The sequence below is a fragment of the Haemaphysalis longicornis genome, unplaced genomic scaffold, assembly GCF_048455015.1.
Source record: "Haemaphysalis longicornis isolate Haplotype H1 unplaced genomic scaffold, Haemaphysalis longicornis Haplotype H1 scaffold_10, whole genome shotgun sequence".
In the NCBI taxonomy this organism is placed as follows: Eukaryota; Metazoa; Arthropoda; class Arachnida; order Ixodida; family Ixodidae; genus Haemaphysalis; species Haemaphysalis longicornis.
In genome coordinates this window covers 11,276,226-11,295,900 of record NW_027526204.1, presented here as the reverse complement: position 1 = coordinate 11,295,900, position 19,675 = coordinate 11,276,226, and the positions used below count along the sequence as shown (strand labels likewise).

The following is a 19,675-nucleotide window of genomic DNA, read 5'->3' as shown; positions in this document are numbered from 1 at the left end:
GGCCGGCGGTGTGGACGAAGCCATAACATTTTTTTTGGAACGCGTAATGTGGAAAGATAATCATGATTTGTTGTTCGAGCTTATTGACGACCGCGGAGTCGTTTGTTGCTTCGAGCTTGGTATTGATGGACGCTGAAGGCCAAATGTTGGCACACGTATATCCGTCTTTTCATACATCACAACTTTCCATTTATTTCGCATCTGGGCCCTATTTCTCGTAGGTTTCCGAAATAAAAGTGTTTTGACAGTTATCTCGCATCACTTCTTACCTTCACACTGCTTTCATTGTAAACTTTTCGCACGAAAAGAAGGGAAACAGGTGTTCCGCCTTTTCGCAAGAACTGCTGTTTCCCTTGGTATAATTGCCAAGACTCAAAAACTCCGTACGAAAGTTTTTGTTCAGGACACAATGTGCACGTAATGAGATCATAAAACCTTACTTGTGCATAGATGTACACCCCATACATTCACTACTGTTTCCTTCATATGGCGCCTCGCTTCTTTAAAATAGCTCACAGCCCCGCGTTGAAGACGACGCCAGGAGCTTCAACATGAGCACTTAAAATAAGGTTGCCATCTCATTGGAAGAATTCACCTCTTTCGTTACATGTCACGGCATAGGTGCGAGTTTCCTCCCATCCCTTCACTGGTACTTTTTGAAATAAAGTGTGCCGCAAAATTATATCTGGGAACAACCGAGGCGAGTGCCTACGCGGCAATGCGTGGTTTCGTGAAACCGCATTGTACGCATGAATTCACCATAATAAACACGTCAATACAGCAATGGGAACTCACACGAGGCTGCGAGCTGAGTATACCTAATTATATGAGCTGCGCATACGTAGCCCACACGATTGTTTAAGACTGAAGCACACACATTGTGCGCGTGTGCGTGTTCTACCGGTTCTTTAGAGTGAACAACTAACTGTGCGCGGGACACGGGGCAGGACTTACAACAATGAAGGGGCACTTAACAACAGTCTTGGCTGCTCCCGCGATATTGCGTACATGTCGGTAAGAGCGGTTTCTACCGTTGCTGCGCTTCAAAGCGTAAATGTAATTTTTTTTCCTTTCCTTGCAAATAACTTGCTGAGGTATATGCGTGCTTCGTTTCAAATGTCATCGAAAGGCAAGAATATTGTACCACCCCGGCCTTGTGACACTCTTTCCCTCTCTTGCCCTCTCTCTCTCTCTCTCTCAGCTCTCACGGCTTTTTCTCTCTACACCCTTCTCCCGCGACCAATGCACTGCAGCCGTCCCAAATTCAGTTTGCCCGCTTTCTTACTCTTCGCGGGTCAGCTGCTGGGGCCTTTTGCTTCTGCCCTGCTAGAACAGCTCACGCGGACTTCTTTTCTTTTTACTGTTTGCTTTTCTTGGGCCTGTCTGCGACGCCGGTTTTGATTACTTCCGTTTTCTTTTCCTTTTTTTTTGCTATCGTAAAATCGATTTACACGGCATTTTTAACTAAAAGAACGTTATTACTCTCGGTTTTGTGGTCGAAGTTTGCCTCAAATATGCACCATGTTTCCCTTGCCCTGGAAAAAAATTCCTCGAGGAACTTTCGTCCATTTACGTGCTTTGAATACGAAAACGTACCGACTTCTTTACTGCCGCGTCGTATGAGACGCAGGAGTTATCTCGGCATCTAAAAACTAGGTAATAAACCTGAACAAATAGACCAAATGTTTTGCGCTTCCCCAAATTCTCATGAAAACAAATGCGGATTGATTGATTGTGGGGTTAAACGCGCCGACGCAACGCACTTGATAAGGCGCGCCGTAATGGAGGGCTGCGGATTATTTTTGACCACCTGGGGATCTTTAACATGCGCCGAAATCTTGAACACACGGGCGTTTTTGCTTTTATTTCGCCTCTATCAGAATCAGCTTTTCAGAATCAGAAATCTATCAGCTTTTATTTCGCCTCTATTTCTATTTCTATCTATTTCGCCTCTATCGGACGCCGCGGCCGGTAATCGAACCCGCATCCTCGTGCTCAACAGCGCAACACCACAGCCACTGAGCCACCGCGGCGGGTAACAAAGCTTTATAGTCAAACACAAACGGCCTTTTGTTCGATTGGGAAGCAGTGTTTTGTTCCTGCTACATTTGTCATGTGGCCTTATATTCGTTGGGCAATCTGGCCGATACCTAAACATACGAACTCAAGACGAACGAAAACCTTCAGGGTCACAGGAAAGCTCACACGTATCAGAGCACTGTTCTATGTGTGACTGATCAAACATTTTTGGCGATACGTTCATTTCAGCAAGGCACCCGGGCAAAATCCGTGACAACTGATAGAGGCCCCCACACTGACAGGTGGGGTGACCAATGCGTTAGCGCACCTACCCCTTCCCTCTCCCATAGCTATCTCTGAGTACTTGCATTTTTATCACACGTTGTTTAGTAATGTTTGTACTTTTTATTTCTTGCCTTTTCAACGTACATCCTATTTCTCTGGCGCATGCATGTGCAGCGGTACTTTTTACATTAGAAAGCTTTTCCATATATTTAATCTTCGGCTGGAGAAACCCTATACCACTCATTCTGGATATTATGTCCTCGTTTTTTTTAGTTAACCTGTAGCTACGGCTTACCGCCGTGGCGTCGGTGTCTTCCTTTGTTCCTGGTTTTGTGATTTTTGTATAAATATGAGTACTAGCAGCGCATGTAGGAGTGCCATGTTCCTATAGTATCAACAGCAGATATGATGACGAGCCAAGGCCCTCGTGTGAGCCAGCAAATTCAGATCTCCAATAAGCACCACACCCATATCGTCATTGCTGTATAATGCGAGATAGAAGCGAACTTCTATCTGCTCCAGGAGTGATAAATATTTAGGTGAAAGAAGCAGTGAACTATATAAGCTCGATAAGGATGCCGCCAGGCTTTCAAAGGCTCTAAAAAGGCTTTTTCGCCTGAGCCCTAGACATAAACCCCGCTCTGTGGAAATCAACTGACCTTTACTTTGATTTGGACGTCTGTAGATGTCTCTAAACCCTCTTGGAAACAAACCAAGGAAACGCACAGTTCCAGCAGGGTGGCGTTGGCAGCGTTCAGGACGTCAGTGAAAGATTGAGTGACTGCTTCGGTGAGTAGAAAAATGAGCTCGTACCGCTGGCAACTATGCGGACTAGGAAGGGATGTGCGAACGAGGGGCCTAAATAGTGTTGAGTTATCAGGCTACTTAGAACAGGCGGCCACAGTAGTAAGACAGGGTCGTTCCCATTTTCATCAGGTCACGCACACCGTATACCTTCACCTGAGTTATTCGGTACACCATCAGATAACCCTACGAATTGACGCAGGATTTTCGTTAACCTTTCCCACACATGCGTCGGCACTAGAAATAAAAGACGTGTTAGGATTTTGTAGTTTCGAACGAGTGTCTCGCGCAACAAAATTATTTGGCATACACAATATTCTCAAGCCTTGATCAGACCTTGTATGTAGTTAAAAGCATAGGCGCACGTCATCATCATTGCAATCGTCACTGTCACCACATACACCTGGCGCAGCAAGCCAGGCATCTGAGGTCAGCTGACATAAGTAGTATGATTAAATATTGTTTCTCTCTCTCTCTCTTCTCATCAAAACTGCGAACGTGTCCCGCTACATTTGTTTGGAAATCAGCAGGAATATCGGTCTCGATAGCAGAAGTCAAAATTAGGCGGGTAACAGATTCTAACAAAAAACATCTTGGTGTTATCAACCAAGTAAAGGAGGCCTTTGAAGGCATTGGTTGGTCTCATGCGCAAGGCTAGAGGATTTTTTTATTACACAAGTATAATTATTTTACAAGTTCATGTGCGGAATATTGATTTGATGTGAAGTGCCTGCTAGCTTCCACCTCAAATCAATTATATATAGCGTTCCGGGATCTCGTATGATTCCCCCAAAAATACAAAAAACACTCTCAAGTATAAAAATGACCATTAGGATTTACTTCGTACCCTTTCGTTTCAGATGGCATAGTGGCAAGAAGTGTTGGTGGAAGTCTGGATATAGGAGGACCGCTAAATCACACTCATGAACCATAAGTGCAAACGCCTAGTGGTCGGAGAAGCTTCTTTGGCTTCCTTTAACGTACGTGACAACAGCAAGAGTATAAACACTTTCATGTTCTTCTAAAGTGCACAATTTGTGAATCCAAATTTAAAGACCGAGCTGTGATTCAAGACCTATAGGGAAATGGATCAAATCAGTGTTTTTTTTATTACTGACGCATTGAGGCAGCTGATGATTTGTTTAGCGAACTATCAAAGCTACAAAATCTGAGCGATTAAAAGCGCAAAAACACGGGGTGACTAAAAACCGACCGACAGCGCTGTGTCTGTGTGCTCTACGTCGTCCCGTATTTCTCGCGCTGTTAATATCTCGGATATGTACCAATTGGCCCACCTGCAATGCCTATATTATCACTATAACATCGTTGAAACACCGTCGTTTGAGTGACTTGACACTGTCCATTTACCTGCCTTTTTTTCGCTTCAAACGCAAGGGTTGAAATAGCGTTATCAGCGCTGAGAATCTCCAACCGAAAGGAGCGCACTTCCATTAGCGACAGAAGTCCCCTAAAATAGCGTAAAAACGTCCAAGGTTGCAATAGGTAAAACCCGTAGTAGTTTTGTATACAAGCATTTGCGCTTGTTTTTTTTCTATTTCTGCGTTGAAACCTTCAAACGCTCAAGGAACAAGATACCCGTCGTGCATTCTGATCTCTTTTTGTTCATATAACTTTTGATGCAATGTTTTCGAAAACTTCAAAGACAGCGAAAGAACCACCGCGGTGGCTCAGTGGCTAAGGCGTTCTGCTGCCGAGCATGAGGATGCGGGTGAGGTTCCCGGCCGCGCCGGCCGCGTTTCTGATGGAGGCGAAAAGCAAAAACGCCCGTGTGTACGAGATTTCTGCGCACGTTAACGAACCCGAAGTGGTCAGAATTGATCCGGAGCGCTCCAGTACAGCGCGCCTCATCGCCTTCGTTGCGTCAGCGAGTTAAACACTACAATCAATCAGAATACAGCGAAAAAACGCTGCGCTTTTGCTACAAATACCACCTACGAAAACACAATATGAAATTCCTGTGGGAAGACAGAAATTTCACATTATGCACAGCTGCGATGAATCGGGACTAGCATTAAGTGTGTCGAAGCATCGCCCCGCACTGTGAAGCGCGTGCCGCCATTTGCAGGCCAGAGTACATTTTCCAAAAATGTTCTGTGTTGTCCGACGGGTTGCAATAGCAACAATCTCTCCCTTGGAGCTGATGAGCTCTTCCGCCTAATATTTTTCGGTCATTTTATGCTCCGTCACAGAGGCTAAACCCGAAATTGGCGAAGAGGTAGCCATTGCTCTGGTCGTTGTGTCCACGTCGGCCACGACCACTATCTCCGACTACGAAATTATGCACGAGGAAGAATATCCAAAGCAAACCAATCCCACCCTCACCACATATCCATTTGATATGGACACCAGCGCACTAGTCTCTGCCGGGAAACGAGATGGCACACGAAGCGCCCCGAGGATTCAGCTATCAGGTTGACTTCGAAGACAACGCGCCGTCATCGACGGGGGGAGGGACAGGCTTGCGACATATCAAGAAATTACCCAGCATCATAGATTGGGCCGACTCACACTTCCAGCCGCTCATCATACACTTAGTAGAAGGCAATCGGTTGCATGGCGCAGGATACAATCGAACACCTTCCCACACCCCGCCCTGTGCCACCGCAACTTTCCAGATACATACACAGATCAGTGAAAATGGTGCGACGCCGCAGCCGCGACGCTCCAACACATGGTTTAAGCGTCTCCCAGTATACCAGAATCACCCGGCTGTGTACCCATTACAAGACACGAGCAACGGGAAGCCGCGCTGCTTAGCTCCCAACCCGACGTCCAAGCAGCAGTCGTCCAGTCGTCGTCCAGCTGGAGGAAGACGCCTCCAGGGCCCATGGGTTCCTGACCGCCGTCTAAAGGGACGAGGACACTGCCACTGCTTAGCAGAGACTCCGTCTTAACAGAGGCGACGAGAAAGCTTTTCATCTTCTGTGATTTAAAAGACAATAGTTATGACGTTGTCAATCTCAACCGTGCACATGCGCTGCGCATAAACCGCCATTTAAAAACGTGATTGGCTCGGTGCACTTTCACTTGTACAGAAAGATACTTCACAAAACTACGCATTTTGTATTGAAGCCATTATGTAAGTGCAAATGTGTTCCATGGGTTCCACTGTTCCACTGTTTCCTTCTGCCCTCTCACCCACACTTCCGAAATATTCACTAGTGCAACGCCCCCCTCACAGTGCTGTTCTTTTTGGGACGTTGCTCTGTCCGAAGGAGAACAGTGTGTAAAAGCCGTAAATGGAGGGTAAAACATGGAAACCAGCAACGGAGTTCGCTTCCCCCTGATCTAGAATGAAGAAAGTGTCATTTATATATCTTTAGTACTTTTATTTTCCTAGATAAGTCTTAAAGATACTCCCAGCAGTGTTATTTATTTTGATAGAACGGGTAGTCTCAGTGATTGCTTGAAGCAACGTAACGCCTATGGCATGACCTAATGACGTCACGTCAATGGCTTCACAAAATTTTCTTACGACTAACCTGCGGAGTTGAAAGCTTCTTTATACTAAGCATCGTTCTTGTGAAGTGTTATTACCAGGTTGAGAAAATGTCCACAGTTCCTCCAAAACGGCCGGCTGTGCAAATTGAGCAAACGGTGGCCTTTTGACCGAGTGCCGTCGCTTGGCGGCAACAGTGTCGTTACAGGCATCGTTACAGCGTGAACACTGCTCCCGTCGGACGATAAATTTCAGCGCCCCACCCCCTTCATGAGCCAAGTTTCTGAAAACTCTTGTTGGCCCTGGCCACTCGAGCGGGCCGAGAGGGGGCCATTTTCGAACCGTCTTCCGGACGTCACGTAAACAAGCCGTCGACGCGCCAAAGCCTTCCAGCGTGACCAGCAAACAGATTGCAAGAGGGGGCCGAGCCCTGCAGGTTTTTCTCTGCGCTCGCAAGCGAAACGAATTTGGCCCAGCGGGGGCGTTCTTGCTTCGCGGGCGTCACTGCTTTGTACACACTAGCTGGGCGCGAAACACGGGTTGGCCAGTGCGTGTTTGTTTGAAGAACTTTCTTGGCACGATGGCGTAGCTCTGTCCTAGATGAGACACAAGAACAAGTATAATGTTCAAGAGACGCTGACGTGAAGCGTTAGCTGCATTTAGGTGCACAATTTCTTGCCAGTAGGCAGACAGACGGAGAGAGAGAGAACTTTATTTGATGCGCCAGATGTGTTCTGGAAGGCAGGCGTACTGTACGATCTCCCTCCTTCACCGGTCAGCCAAGATGCTATCGGTGGCTTCGGCCATCCGGACGGCTGCTAGCTGTGGCTCCGGGGTGGAGCTGAGCGGAATTTTCGTCGGTCGACAGAGCATTTTTCTTTCACCGCAGAACAAAAAAGAAATAGCCTCACAGGTCGAAGTGGCGTCCACACATGGCGAGGTCAGTCTCGAATAACTTGACTACCGGGACTGCATCCTCTGCCAATATTCCTTTCCATACGAGCTTTGGTATATTGGTTAGGCATACAAAATTATAGCGCGACCAAACTACAACGTTCGTGCACCGCAGAAAAACCGTACGCCAAGCAAGAACAGCAGAAGCAGCGAAACAGGAGACAACTAAACGTGTCACAGATTGTAATATTGGCCATCTCACGTGGGGACGTTCCGTGCCGGAAAATATGCTATCCATGGGGCTACTGCAGCGATAAAAAATGCGACAACAAAGGCGTCATGCCGCATAAAATGAGTGCTGATACGAAGCGAATTTTAATTTCGCATTCGACAACCTTTTACCCATGAGAAGTTTGTTGAGCTATCAGGCACAAATCACAAGATTGAAGTTTGTGCAAGGATTACATAGGGGTTAACAGTTTCAAACCCGCCGAAAGCCCCTTCACACCCAACGACAGAAAAAAGGCAAATAATGATCAAGAATGTAATATATTCTCCACCGTTCATCAAACACAACCCGTACGATTTGTATGGGTTTACGTTATGTCTGGTGACGTCAAACCTCCTCGCTATACCCGACTCCATTAGAACCACTTCCTACGGCAAAGATGACGACTAGTTTGATATGCTATTGCTAACGACTGGAAGGGATTTTAGGTTCTTGATGGGGCACATAAAAAACAGGCGCTTTGAATAAGTTGAACTGCATACAGCTTGTGAGTATTGCATCCCGTAACCTTCTCCTACTTGTTGGAGCTTTGGCAACAGATATTTATTTTCAAGACGCCTTTCATGCAAATACTTATCGCTCTAGAGTACGCCCGGCCATTGTGCTCCATGGGATGGAATGACATGAACCAGTTTCCGATGTGAGTGGAAACAGAGCTGAAGAAATTGGTGCGAATTCGTGTGAAGTGATGACACTTCGAAGGAGTCTTCACTTCCAGAGCCAGTACTGCGGCTCTCTTCAAGGGGCCACGTAGAAAAAATACAATTTTGCTTTGTCCTGTAACAACGCTGCCAATTTTATCGCAAACTTTAAACAAGTGAAATTAACAAGTGAAACTGAAAGTGAGCAAGTGAAAGGGAAACAAGTGTAATTTAAACAGGTGCACGTTGGTGTGAAGGGATGACAGTTCGAAGGAGTCTTCACTTCCCATGCGGGTACTACAGCTATTTTTAAGGCGTTCCATATACAAAATACAAGTTTGCTTTGTCCTATAATAAAGGTGCCAATTTTCACAAATTTCAAAGAAGTAATACGATATTGAGGTAAACATTTGAAGCAGCGGGGACTCCGCCAATTTGTCGCCATATTTCTATGATGTCACAGAATCCTGTGTATGCTATAGGCAGTCGTCGACCTCAGCCACAGCCACGAAACACGGCTGGGCGATTGTAGCGGGATTTCCGTTCGACCGTACCACTTGAACGCTAACGCGCAGCTGACAGACTGATATTTATGTTTTAGTGCTAGCCCATACTAGGTCACTCCTGCGCGTAATGCGGAAGAGTAGCGCGAAATTTGAATGCTTTCCAACGTTTCTACTGTTTCCCGGCTTAAAACGGCTTTTCTGGTTGAATTTTCAGTGAGTGAGATTCCAAAAGCCAGTTCTTTTAAAGCGAACAAAATGTATTGTCTTCATGAACGCCCTCTAAATGTTCATTGGCGTCTCGTTCCCGCCTAGGACTTTTTTTACCATTCAAGCTGGTCCTAGCGGGGTCAAGCTGGTCCTAGCCCAAACCACTGAAACTTTACGTGAGGCACAGTGCAGAGTTTGCGAGGAATTTACTCACCCAACCCTTATTTTTGGAGCCCTTCGCTCCCGGCCTCTGAACGACCTCGTTTCAACCCTTCTGCTTCCCCGGGACACACACACACGGAAAACAAGAACCTTAAAAACACATTCAGATAGCAAAAGTGCATCTCAGCTTTTTCTCGCTTTGCCTCAACGGTTTCTTTTGCTGTCTGCCTTTGCCTCCCTCACTTATTTCGCGTCATTTGCCCTCCCCTGAAGCTGGTGTTTGGAAGAACGCTTGGGTATCTTCCCCTCCCCAAATTCCCAGAGCGCTCCCTGGGTTTTATTTTGAGAGTGTCATTGTGAGTCCAAAAACACCGCCCGTTTCCTGTTTTCGAGAAAGAATTACGACTACGCTACACAGGCGTGCCGTTCCTTCTCACTCTTTCTCCTCTTTCGTTTAGTTTCTACTACCGAGAACACTTAGTGACAGTGGCATCTCCTGCGACAAACCGTCTGGAAAAAGAGAGGAAACAAAAAAAAACAGCAGACAAAAAACTATTTCTCAGCAAGGCAAGAGGCAGCAGGCGGCGGCTATAGGATGACTCTTGCAAAAGGTGAACGGCCCAAGGTGTCGCGTCGTCTGCCCCCTAAGCCTTCCGTTCGTCTGTCTTGCACTTCTTTTTTTGTCCTTTCTCATCTTGGCGTGTTTTGACGCTTCGCGCTAAGCGTCTTTTTCTCCCCTCACTGGAAAGGAGCCCTCAATAAGTAACGCACGCCTAGGCGCCCTCACTCGAAACCGCGGCGTGTTGTCTCTGCGTCGCCTGGTCGACGCTCTTTCAAACTAGCAGCTCCAAACTGCGCGCGTGGGTTTCAAAGTTTTTCTTGGTCCTCGGGGCCGCTGGCTGAATGCACGGGCTCACCTTTCCCGACCCTCAGTTTAGCTCCCACTCGACCGGCAGCCCGTCTTCTGAGGCTCCTGTCGCCGCCTCGTCGGTTTTCTCCCACGCCCTCCACCGGCGTACTTCCGGATATGTGCTTTCTTTCCGCCCAGTTCATCCACGCAAGTGGCCACAATGTAGCTTTTCAAAGTGTCGAGCCGACCCTTGAACATAAAAAACCGGATTTGCGCACGCACATCCGCGTTATAGAGTTACAACTTCCGGCGTTATTAAATGTGATTTTTTCTTTACGAAGGGTTCGCATTGCGAGTTATTGAGCAAGCTCCAACTGCTGAGGATGCAAATATAAAACGCGTATCACCAAGCGCAGCGCAGGCCAGCAAAACATGGAACACTTCGGCTGCCTGCGGAGATCTGCAGTGTTTCCCGGCACGGACTTGAGACAGACACACGCGCAGAGGCCGAAACGAGGATCACTCAGAAGCGCGAGCAAGTAACATTTCCTCCGCTGACCGTACTGCACTCTCCGGTAACAACAAACTGGTTTTCCGTTTCGGTCGTTGAAAGCAAATATTAACGTAAGCAAGGTTGACCTTTCTGTCGTGCTTGAATAGATAAGTATTCGTCCCTACGTCACAACGAGTAACACTGAACGAAGGCGTTTATATCTCCGGGATTCCTACCGCGGCCCATATTAACACCAAGACGCATACGCTTGCTTCAACATTATGGAGACGTTCCCCTCTATTCTCGACGGGATCGGAATGTCCGCCGCGTTGTGAGGCGGCCCCGTACAGGCGCCAGTTATCCGCAGTTTTTCAAGTTAAAGACTGATTACAGCGAATAAGTACATTGGCTTACACAGGTTGATTTACAGGTACTCCTCACTCCGTGAGCAGATACTCCTCACTCAGTGAGCAGAGTATTTGATAAACTAATGTCGGGCAACGGCGATACTGCTGCTCAGACGGCAAACGCTTTTAAATGGTTATTTTACGAAATGCAATTTGGCTTTCTGGATTGGTGAAAAAACTTGCGCGATAGACAGCACTAAAATTGTAAACTCGTCAAGCAATGGCGCCGTACCACTAACGTGACTACACCCTCAGGGGCGATTCCATGTAGGCACAAGCCAAGCACAAGCGTAAAATAGCCTTTTCGAATTTGATACCCTTACCCTTCAACATTAAATTTGTATCCTCCGTTGTATATCTTACCTGGAGGGATTGTACGTACCCTTTAAAAATTGGATAGGAGTCGACGTATGAGCCACCGTATACTGTACTCTTCTAGTGCTTCACAAGAAACAGTGTGTTTGCACAGTGAACTAACTTCTCAACTTTAACAGCGGAATGTAGATTAAATGGGTTCATAACCTCGCTTGTTTATTCAGTGTAGTGTGTTCTAGAACCTTCTGGAGGAGAGAAGCACGAAGAAAATAGTATTGCCCGAATACAGCACCGGTCATCATCACTGCACCCTGTCTACGGCAACACAAAGGCCTCTCCCATAAATCTCTAGTCCGTTCTCTGCCCCGATTTTTTTGTTTTTATTTCCTCCATGGAGTTAATGGCGTTCCAGCACTGCTAGTACCATCTCCTGGTCGCCAGACTGCTACCATGGAAGCCACCGGGTGTAGTTATAATTCAATAAATACCCAGCTTTATTCTGTTTATTTCTCCTACGAACTTTAGCTTCAATCGAAACACCGTGTTTCGATTAAAGCACCGTCTATAAGCACGGCAAGTTATATTGTTTATTACGCACATGAATTGACCTTGGAAGCGTCACGTTTGGGAAGACGGGATAAGTTAAGCCGTATTAAAAGTTTTTAAATGAACGCAAGTGTGTTTATTGTTTTTTTTTGTTGCTATATGGAGGGATCCATGATGTTTCTAGCTTTTTTTAAAGGGTTCTTATGAAGTGTAAGTGCGCTTTGCCGATTACACGAATGAACCAAACTTCTAACACCGGCAATCTGAAAAAATTGTTTTTTTTGCGAACATAATACATTTCATAGTTCCAATAGTCTAAATTAAGGTATTTGGTCCACGGAACGAGTGAAACAACAAAACATACATAGATAACGAAAGAAATGAAATAATTAAAACACCAAACAAAATAGGAAACGCCTCTATGGAGCATCACTGTCAAATTTAGAGACAAGATACAAGCACTACGAAAACACAAACCGAAGACACAAAATACTAGAAGTCGTTGAAATCGTACAAGCACCCTCCTTGTCACCCGTGTATCAGGTCATCAAAGTATGATTGGCGACCTTGGCTCAGCGATCACGTGCAACTATGAAATACTGACGGTTCAATGCCGTAATACTGTGTTTCGTGTCCTTTACCGACCCCCAATTGGGAATGGTAGAAAATTTATGTCCTTTTTTGATGACTACGTGGGCTGGAATAATGACTGCAAGCATCAAATAATACTAGGCGGTGATCTGAACATTGACCTCCTTACGATAGCGTCATTGCAAACCGAACTGTGTAGGTTCTTGATGTCTAATAGTTTTAGAAATGTAATTAACGCTGCAACTCGTGTTGTATGTGCTACATCAGCTACGCTGAGTGATGATTTCATTACTAACATTATCGACTCGAATTTACGCTCAGGCATAGTCATTGCTGGAATAAGTGACCACCTTCCAATATTTCTTGTGTGAAAAACCTGTACACAACTCCGGTGACACAAAACATTCCCATCAACATTCGTGACATAAACGCAAGGAGTCTAGACATTTTTCGTCTGGAAATAACGGGAACTCATAACTGATCCTGACAAATAACTGATCCTGAGATTTCCTATGACTGTTTCTATGAAAAGTGTAAGCGCGTTTACGATAGATGTTTCTCATAAAAAACTGTAAAACGGGCACGAAATGGAAAAAAAACCCTGACCAAGAAATGTCTGACAGAAATTCGCAGTAAAAATAAGCTCTACAAACAATGTTTAAAGTATAGAACGGAGCACACATTAAAAGAATTTAAGATTCAAAGAAACAAAGTGACCAGCCTTCTTCGCTATGAGAAGCGCCGGTACATTCATAACATATTTAATGAAGATGTACTAAAAAGATCGGATCTTACTTGGAAAAGGCTCACTGGCATTTTAAACCATAAGAGTATGCACACTGAAATAATTAATCACTTAACTTTGGACGGTGAAACCACGTCTAATTCGGCACTGGCAAATGTTTTCAACGATTACTTTCTCTCTATAGAAGGGAATGCTCACGACCCAGCATATGCTAGTTATTTAAGTATGAGAACAAATGAAAGTGCATTCCTATTACCCACAACTGCAAACGAAATAATGAACGCTTTTACTTCTGTCAAATGTAGTAATTGTGCAGACATAGATGGACTCCAGATTCGGCCTATGAAGCATGTACAAGATATTATATCACCTTCGCTGGAACATGTATTTAATCTTCTCCTGTGCGGTGGAATTTTCCCTAAACGACTTCAGATAGCCAAAGTTATAGTTCTTCATAAGGGCGGTGACAAAAACAGTATAAGAAATTATAGGCCAATTTCAATACTACCACTTTTTTCAAAGGGTTTAGAAAAAATACTGCATAACCGCATGTCCACTTTTTTTACACAGACATAAATTAATTACAAGTTCTCAATTTGGGTTTACTAGGGTCTTATCAACCGAATCCGCTCTCTTAGCACAGAAGGAAATTATTCTAGATTCCTTTGAACAAGTTAAGCCTAGGCATATTTTTAGATTACACGAAGGCCTTTTACCTAATTAACTACTCAACACTTTTAAAAAAAGTGTGCCACTATGGCTTCCGAGGCGCCTTTACAAATTTACTTAAATCATATCTTCAACACCGGAGGCAGTCAGTCCATATAGATCAACACAATTCTGATATGAAAACAGTTAGTGTCGGCGTGCCTCAGGGGAGCATTCTTGGGCCTTTGCTTTTATGCATTTACATAAATGACGTAGAAAAAATTGACATCACAGCCAAATTCGTTATGTATGCTGATGATACGACGATCCATCTGAGCGGATCCGACCAAGTTCAAGTCGCTCATTTTCTCACGTAAATAACATTCTGAAGAGTCTGTCATCATGGGGTAACGCTAATTCGCCTAAAACAAATGCAAATAAAACTAAAGCTGTCCTTTTTAGGGCAAGAAACAAGCGATCTAAAATACACTTTGCCCTACGGGTAGACAATAGATACATCGAGCTCGTACGTCTTTTTAAATTCCGATTTTGCAGAACATATGTCATGGAATTTTCTGGTAGATTCAGTTATTACTAAGCTTTCTAGAGTTACCGGTGTTCTGTCTAGACTGAGATTTGTTTTTTACCGAAAAGTTTTAAACTTATTATTTATAACTCGTTATTTTTATCTTACGTCAATTATTGTCATCTGGTATGGGGCACAACTACGCAATCCAATATCACTAAACTTCATGTAGTGCAGAAAAAGGCAGCAGTACCCGCCGCGGTGGCTCAGTGGCTAAGGCGTTGCGCTGCTGAGCACGAGGTCGCGGGTTCGATTCCCGGCCGCGGCGGCCGCTTTTCTGATGGAGGCGAAAAGCAAAAGCGCCCGTGTGTACGAGATTTCGGCGCACGATAAAGATCCCCAGGTGGTCAAAATTAATCCGGAGCCCTCCACTACGGCGCGCCTCATCGCCTGCGTTGCGTCGGCGCGTTAAACCCTACAATCAATCAGAAAAAGGCAGCCCGAATAATTGTAAACGCCGCATATGATAGCCACAGCTACCCTATTTTTAAAGATATGAATTTAGTTCCAATGCCTGAGTATTACAGAACCACACTGATCAAACGATATAAAAATGGACTAAGAAAGAGTAACAATTTTCTGACGCATATTTCAAAACTAACTGCAAAGCAGTACCAGCGTAACTTCCGCACTTTTGCACGCTGGGAAATGCCGCGGGCCCGCACGAACTACGGCACACAAATGCTACGTCACCTTCTTCCCTTTTATCTAAACAAGCTTTGACACTGAACAGTCTTTGTTTTAAAAATCAGTGCCTTTTATTTATTTTTTGTTTTTTACCGTGCTGTTCAATTGCACCCAGTTCTTGTCTAGTGATTGTGTTACCTTTATGCTTGATGTAATTTACCTTTTTTTTTTCTTCTTCTTCTTTTATCTTAGACAACTTCGGTTACATTTTGTTTCGTATTCTTGTTATAGTTTGTTGCTATGCGTACGCATATCTTCTTGCGATGGGATTTCTCTTTTTAATACCCATGTATTGTAACTTTGTATGTGTTAAAGTATGTGTATGCTTATGTTGGCAGCAAGCCGCTGCTGCCGTTTTGCCTTGTACACGGGGCCGTGGACCCTGTCAAGCCTGTTTCGTGGCTTTTTGTTCACGGTCCCCAACACAGACGTTGTTGAAATAAAGATTGATTGATTACCGCACTTGTTTGTTATAACAGAGCATTTGTTGAAGAGAGAGCTTGAAAGGTAGAAAAGGGCCTAAGCATGCTAACGCGTGTACGATTTGCCGAGTTTCTGTGCATATATTTCTAATTTGCGATTTTTTTATCAAAAATAGATACCCTCCCCCTACCGGATATAGGACTAGGCACCCCTCCGTCGCTGCCATAGGATGATTCCATGACACATTTGCATTCTCGTATAAACCGCAGCGGCACAGCGTGGAGTGAGCACATTGCACCGCCACTGTAATCGCAGCCGTGTCTGGGGCCAGAAGAAATACCGGGCCTCTTTGAGTAATTTCGGGAACTGCAAAAACTAAAGATTGTATGCAGCCTTCCGTACAGACCTTGCGCCTAAACCCACTCTCAGTGTTGTAGGCAAAAACCAGCAGTCTAAGCTCCTGTATCAACACTTCAAAGGGACTCCGCAACACTTCCGACAAACGCCTCAGCTCTTTCCTTCGCGTCTGGAAGCACTGCTACATCTATCGGCAGCACAGGACGGCACCGCGTTTTTTGCTCACCGCAGCAGAACTATCCGCTTTCGGTTTCTGCTTTGCTTTGTGGCGTTATTTCTTAAGAGGCGATCGAATGCGTTCATTGCTGCAACTGAATTAAAGACAGACAATAGCCGCTACACCGCTGTTGTGACGTAATTTCAGCGGTCAAAGAACGCCAAGACCGAAAAAAAGACGAAAATCATGAGCAAGTCGTTAAGTTATCCAATGGCCATGGAGCAGTTAGTTTTGGCTGGGACACTTAGCGACCCCCTAATCTAAGTACTCAAGCGTCGTTATAATGTAGCGGGATATAACGACGTAAATGAAATTCCTCTTGAAATCTCCACAGAGAACCATGCGTTTGAGACCTGGTTGTAACGAAGTAAAATTGACCTGTCAATGAATATAACGAACTCTCTTAGTCTCGCCTGTCAACAAAAACCCCACCGCGGTCCGTGAAGTGCACCGCGGAGTTCCACACTCGTTCGCCGCCGCTGTTTTAAAACTCCCGAGTCGACACGCGCATGAGCAACCATCGTCTTCCCTCAGTCAACGGGGCGGAACAAGGGGGATAGCTCTCTCAACGCCGATAGCGACGTGCTATTATAGAGGCACGGCTGCTGGATGAGAGCGCACGCAAGGTGCGGCCTGCCGCGTCGCCCGGATTTCTACGGGCGAGGGCGTGAGTGGCGGTGTTTACGTTTGCCGCCGCTTGACTCCCTCGTGGCGCTAGCGTTCGGGGACTGGTTTCGGGACGGAGCGGGGGTGGTCCCCGTAGGCGAGCGCGTGCGCCGACTGAGAGACAGCCAGCGCACGGGTTTTAAAAGATGTTGTTGTCATTCCTGGGCTCCTCAACCGCGAAAATTGTCTGTCCGTATGTATGTATGTCTGCCAGTCTGTCGCTCGATCCAGCCGCCCGGCCGTGTCTGCAGCAGCTAGAAGTTAATATAATTCTTGAATGAGATATAGGCAATACAGTTTCAATCTAACAAATCTAAAAATATGCCGCATATTCAACAACATTGTTAAAAAAAGATATTAAGATAATACCCACGGGTTAGCTTTGTCTGAAAACGTCTCACACACAGCACGTTAACCGCGTTGCACAGTTTAAAGCCGAAAGTTGATTAGTTACAGTTCAAGCGTCAGGTATATGATGGGAATTTATTCGTCCGAAATTTCAAACATGTCGCCTTTTCTCGGGAAACGCGGTGTCGACACACGAGAGAGCGATGAATATTTGCCGGCGATGGATTAAAGCTTGCCTTAAAACACATCTTTGAAAAAAATGTAGGCCGGGTGGAATGCGCACCTCATAAAACGAGGACACGCGATAGGATGGTTGAAAAAGGCTTTGAAAAGACTAGGCATTTTGCTATGCGTGTCTTTTGATACTCTTATACTGGCTCGATCATGTCTTGCCGCGCATAGAGATTTGGGTTGTTCCATTTTCGCAGGCACGACAATGCCTTTAAACGCGCTACTGAAAACTTGATGACAGAGGTTGTATAGAAAGAAAAATAAATGCACCACGCTGCGTTCAAGAGACAGTGCGTACGGTGCACGCTAGCTCCTAGCTGCTAAGCATTTTTCAAACTTTGCGATGAGAACTAGTGCTAGGTACATTTCCTCAGTTATTTCATCGCCGATTCAAACCCATATGCATTTATTCCTGAAGCTAGCGGTCGGGCTCATGGAGCAGCACAAGTATGCGCTCAAATTAGCGCGCTCTAAAGACGTTCCGATAGTTTTGCTCTGTGAACATACTGCGCTTCAATTCTAATCAATTTTCGTAGCCTAGGAAAATTTTCACATACGTTATTATTACGTCAGCTTTCTTTTTTGAGTACCCAAGCATAATCTCCACGTAATGCAAGAAGTGTAATGCCTTGTCTCTGCACAAAAAAATGCGTAATTCACGCAGTTGGAACAATTAATAATTATGATATTCAATATGTAGATTGTTGGTTTAAAATAGCAAAGAGAAGAAGAAAATGTGAAATGGAAAAACGGTGTTTGAATGCTTACGCATTATTAGGCAATTTGTGGAATTTCTGTGCAATTTCGCTTTTTTTCTTTTGTGTCCGGAAACAAAATTAGCTTGGCGAGCTCGCCACATATTTTTTTAAAGTTTTTTGTGGACCCGGACAGCCCATGTGCTCTCCTTAATTTTTTTCGAGGCTACAGGGAACAAGTAATATCAGGTAGAAACTGGAATCGCTTTTCATTCAACTGTATATATATATATATATATATATATATATATATATATATATATATATATATATATATATATATATATATATATATATATATATATTGTCAAAATAAAAAAAATGTCCGACATAGCTGTGATAGTAGTGTTACTTCATAACTAAACAACGTGTAATGAAGTCATATGTGCCGTGAGATTAATACGAATTGTGGTGTTTTATTTAGTGCACGAGGAAAAACCTACATAGAAGTTGGTTATGTCTTAAACATTGAGAAGTGTTGGCACTCATAAATAACAAGCGCCGTCACAAAAACATTGTTCTTGTTTGTCCGGCATTTTAATATATTCTCTGCAGTCGCAGCTTGCACACAAAACGTAAATCTCTGCCGGGGGTGAGGTCACAAAGAGCATGCCGGGCGATGTAAGACACAACAACACAGCAATGCGAGACAGAAGGCACACTATCAACGCGTAATGCTGCCGCTGCGAACGGAATTTAACTTCCATCTTGACCAAATGAAGCTCGGCAGCCGCTAATCGTGTTTGTCTTTTAACAGGCGTAACATTAGTGTTGGTAGATGCCTTAAGTGGAGCGTGGAACGCCGATGATAAGCCCACACTTCGAAATAAGCGGCCCGAAAGCCGGCGTCCCGCGGGCCGCGCTCGCCGCTACCAGTGCCGGAACGGTGGCGCCCCGGTGGCAGTATTTGGCTCTAGGCACCCTCACGCCGCTTTCGAGGCACGCGGCAGGCCGCACGTCAGTGCGCCTTTCATCCAGCGGCCGTGATAGAGGCTAGAAAGGTTTTCCTTCTAGTCTCTATAGTGCTATTGTCGCAGACGACACCGGACAAACTGACGCAAGCGACGACGAAGACGCCGCGCTCTACCGTGCCCACGCATTGGGCGTGCCAACGTCTTCGCACGCACTAGATGCGGTTGACCTTATACGTCGCTTCTTTTGTGCCCATGGCAACGGCGAAACGGCATGAACGTGGTGGCACGTGCACTGAAAAGGGAGTCTCTCGCTTGCAATGTCCGAAACAAAAGAGCATCGCGGACTTCTTTCCAGCTATCTCTAGCGAACATGTAGTTAACTGGGAGTGTGCGCGTTGAGCAAGTCAGATATTTTTCTTGTATTTAAGTTCCTTCGCATGCGTGATCGCGTACCGGTACAGTGGGCCGTGAGGCAATTTTCTTTGCATGCTTATAAGTGTGCATTCAACTGAACATACATTTTCGTGAAATGTTATAATTTATATAACTAAAAACTGATTATGACGAAATAATTAGGGCTCCCGTGCAACTTCGTTATAACGAGGTTATTAGACGTGTTTGCTGACTAC

At 45.2% G+C, this 19,675-nt stretch overlaps 1 protein-coding gene across 3 annotated transcripts in view; it reads right to left on the bottom strand.

Moving 5' to 3' along the window:
- The window catches only part of LOC144158171 (putative protein kinase C delta type homolog), a 493,518-nt gene that overhangs the window by 129,419 nt on the left and 344,424 nt on the right, over positions 1-19,675 (bottom strand). The window lies entirely within an intron of this gene.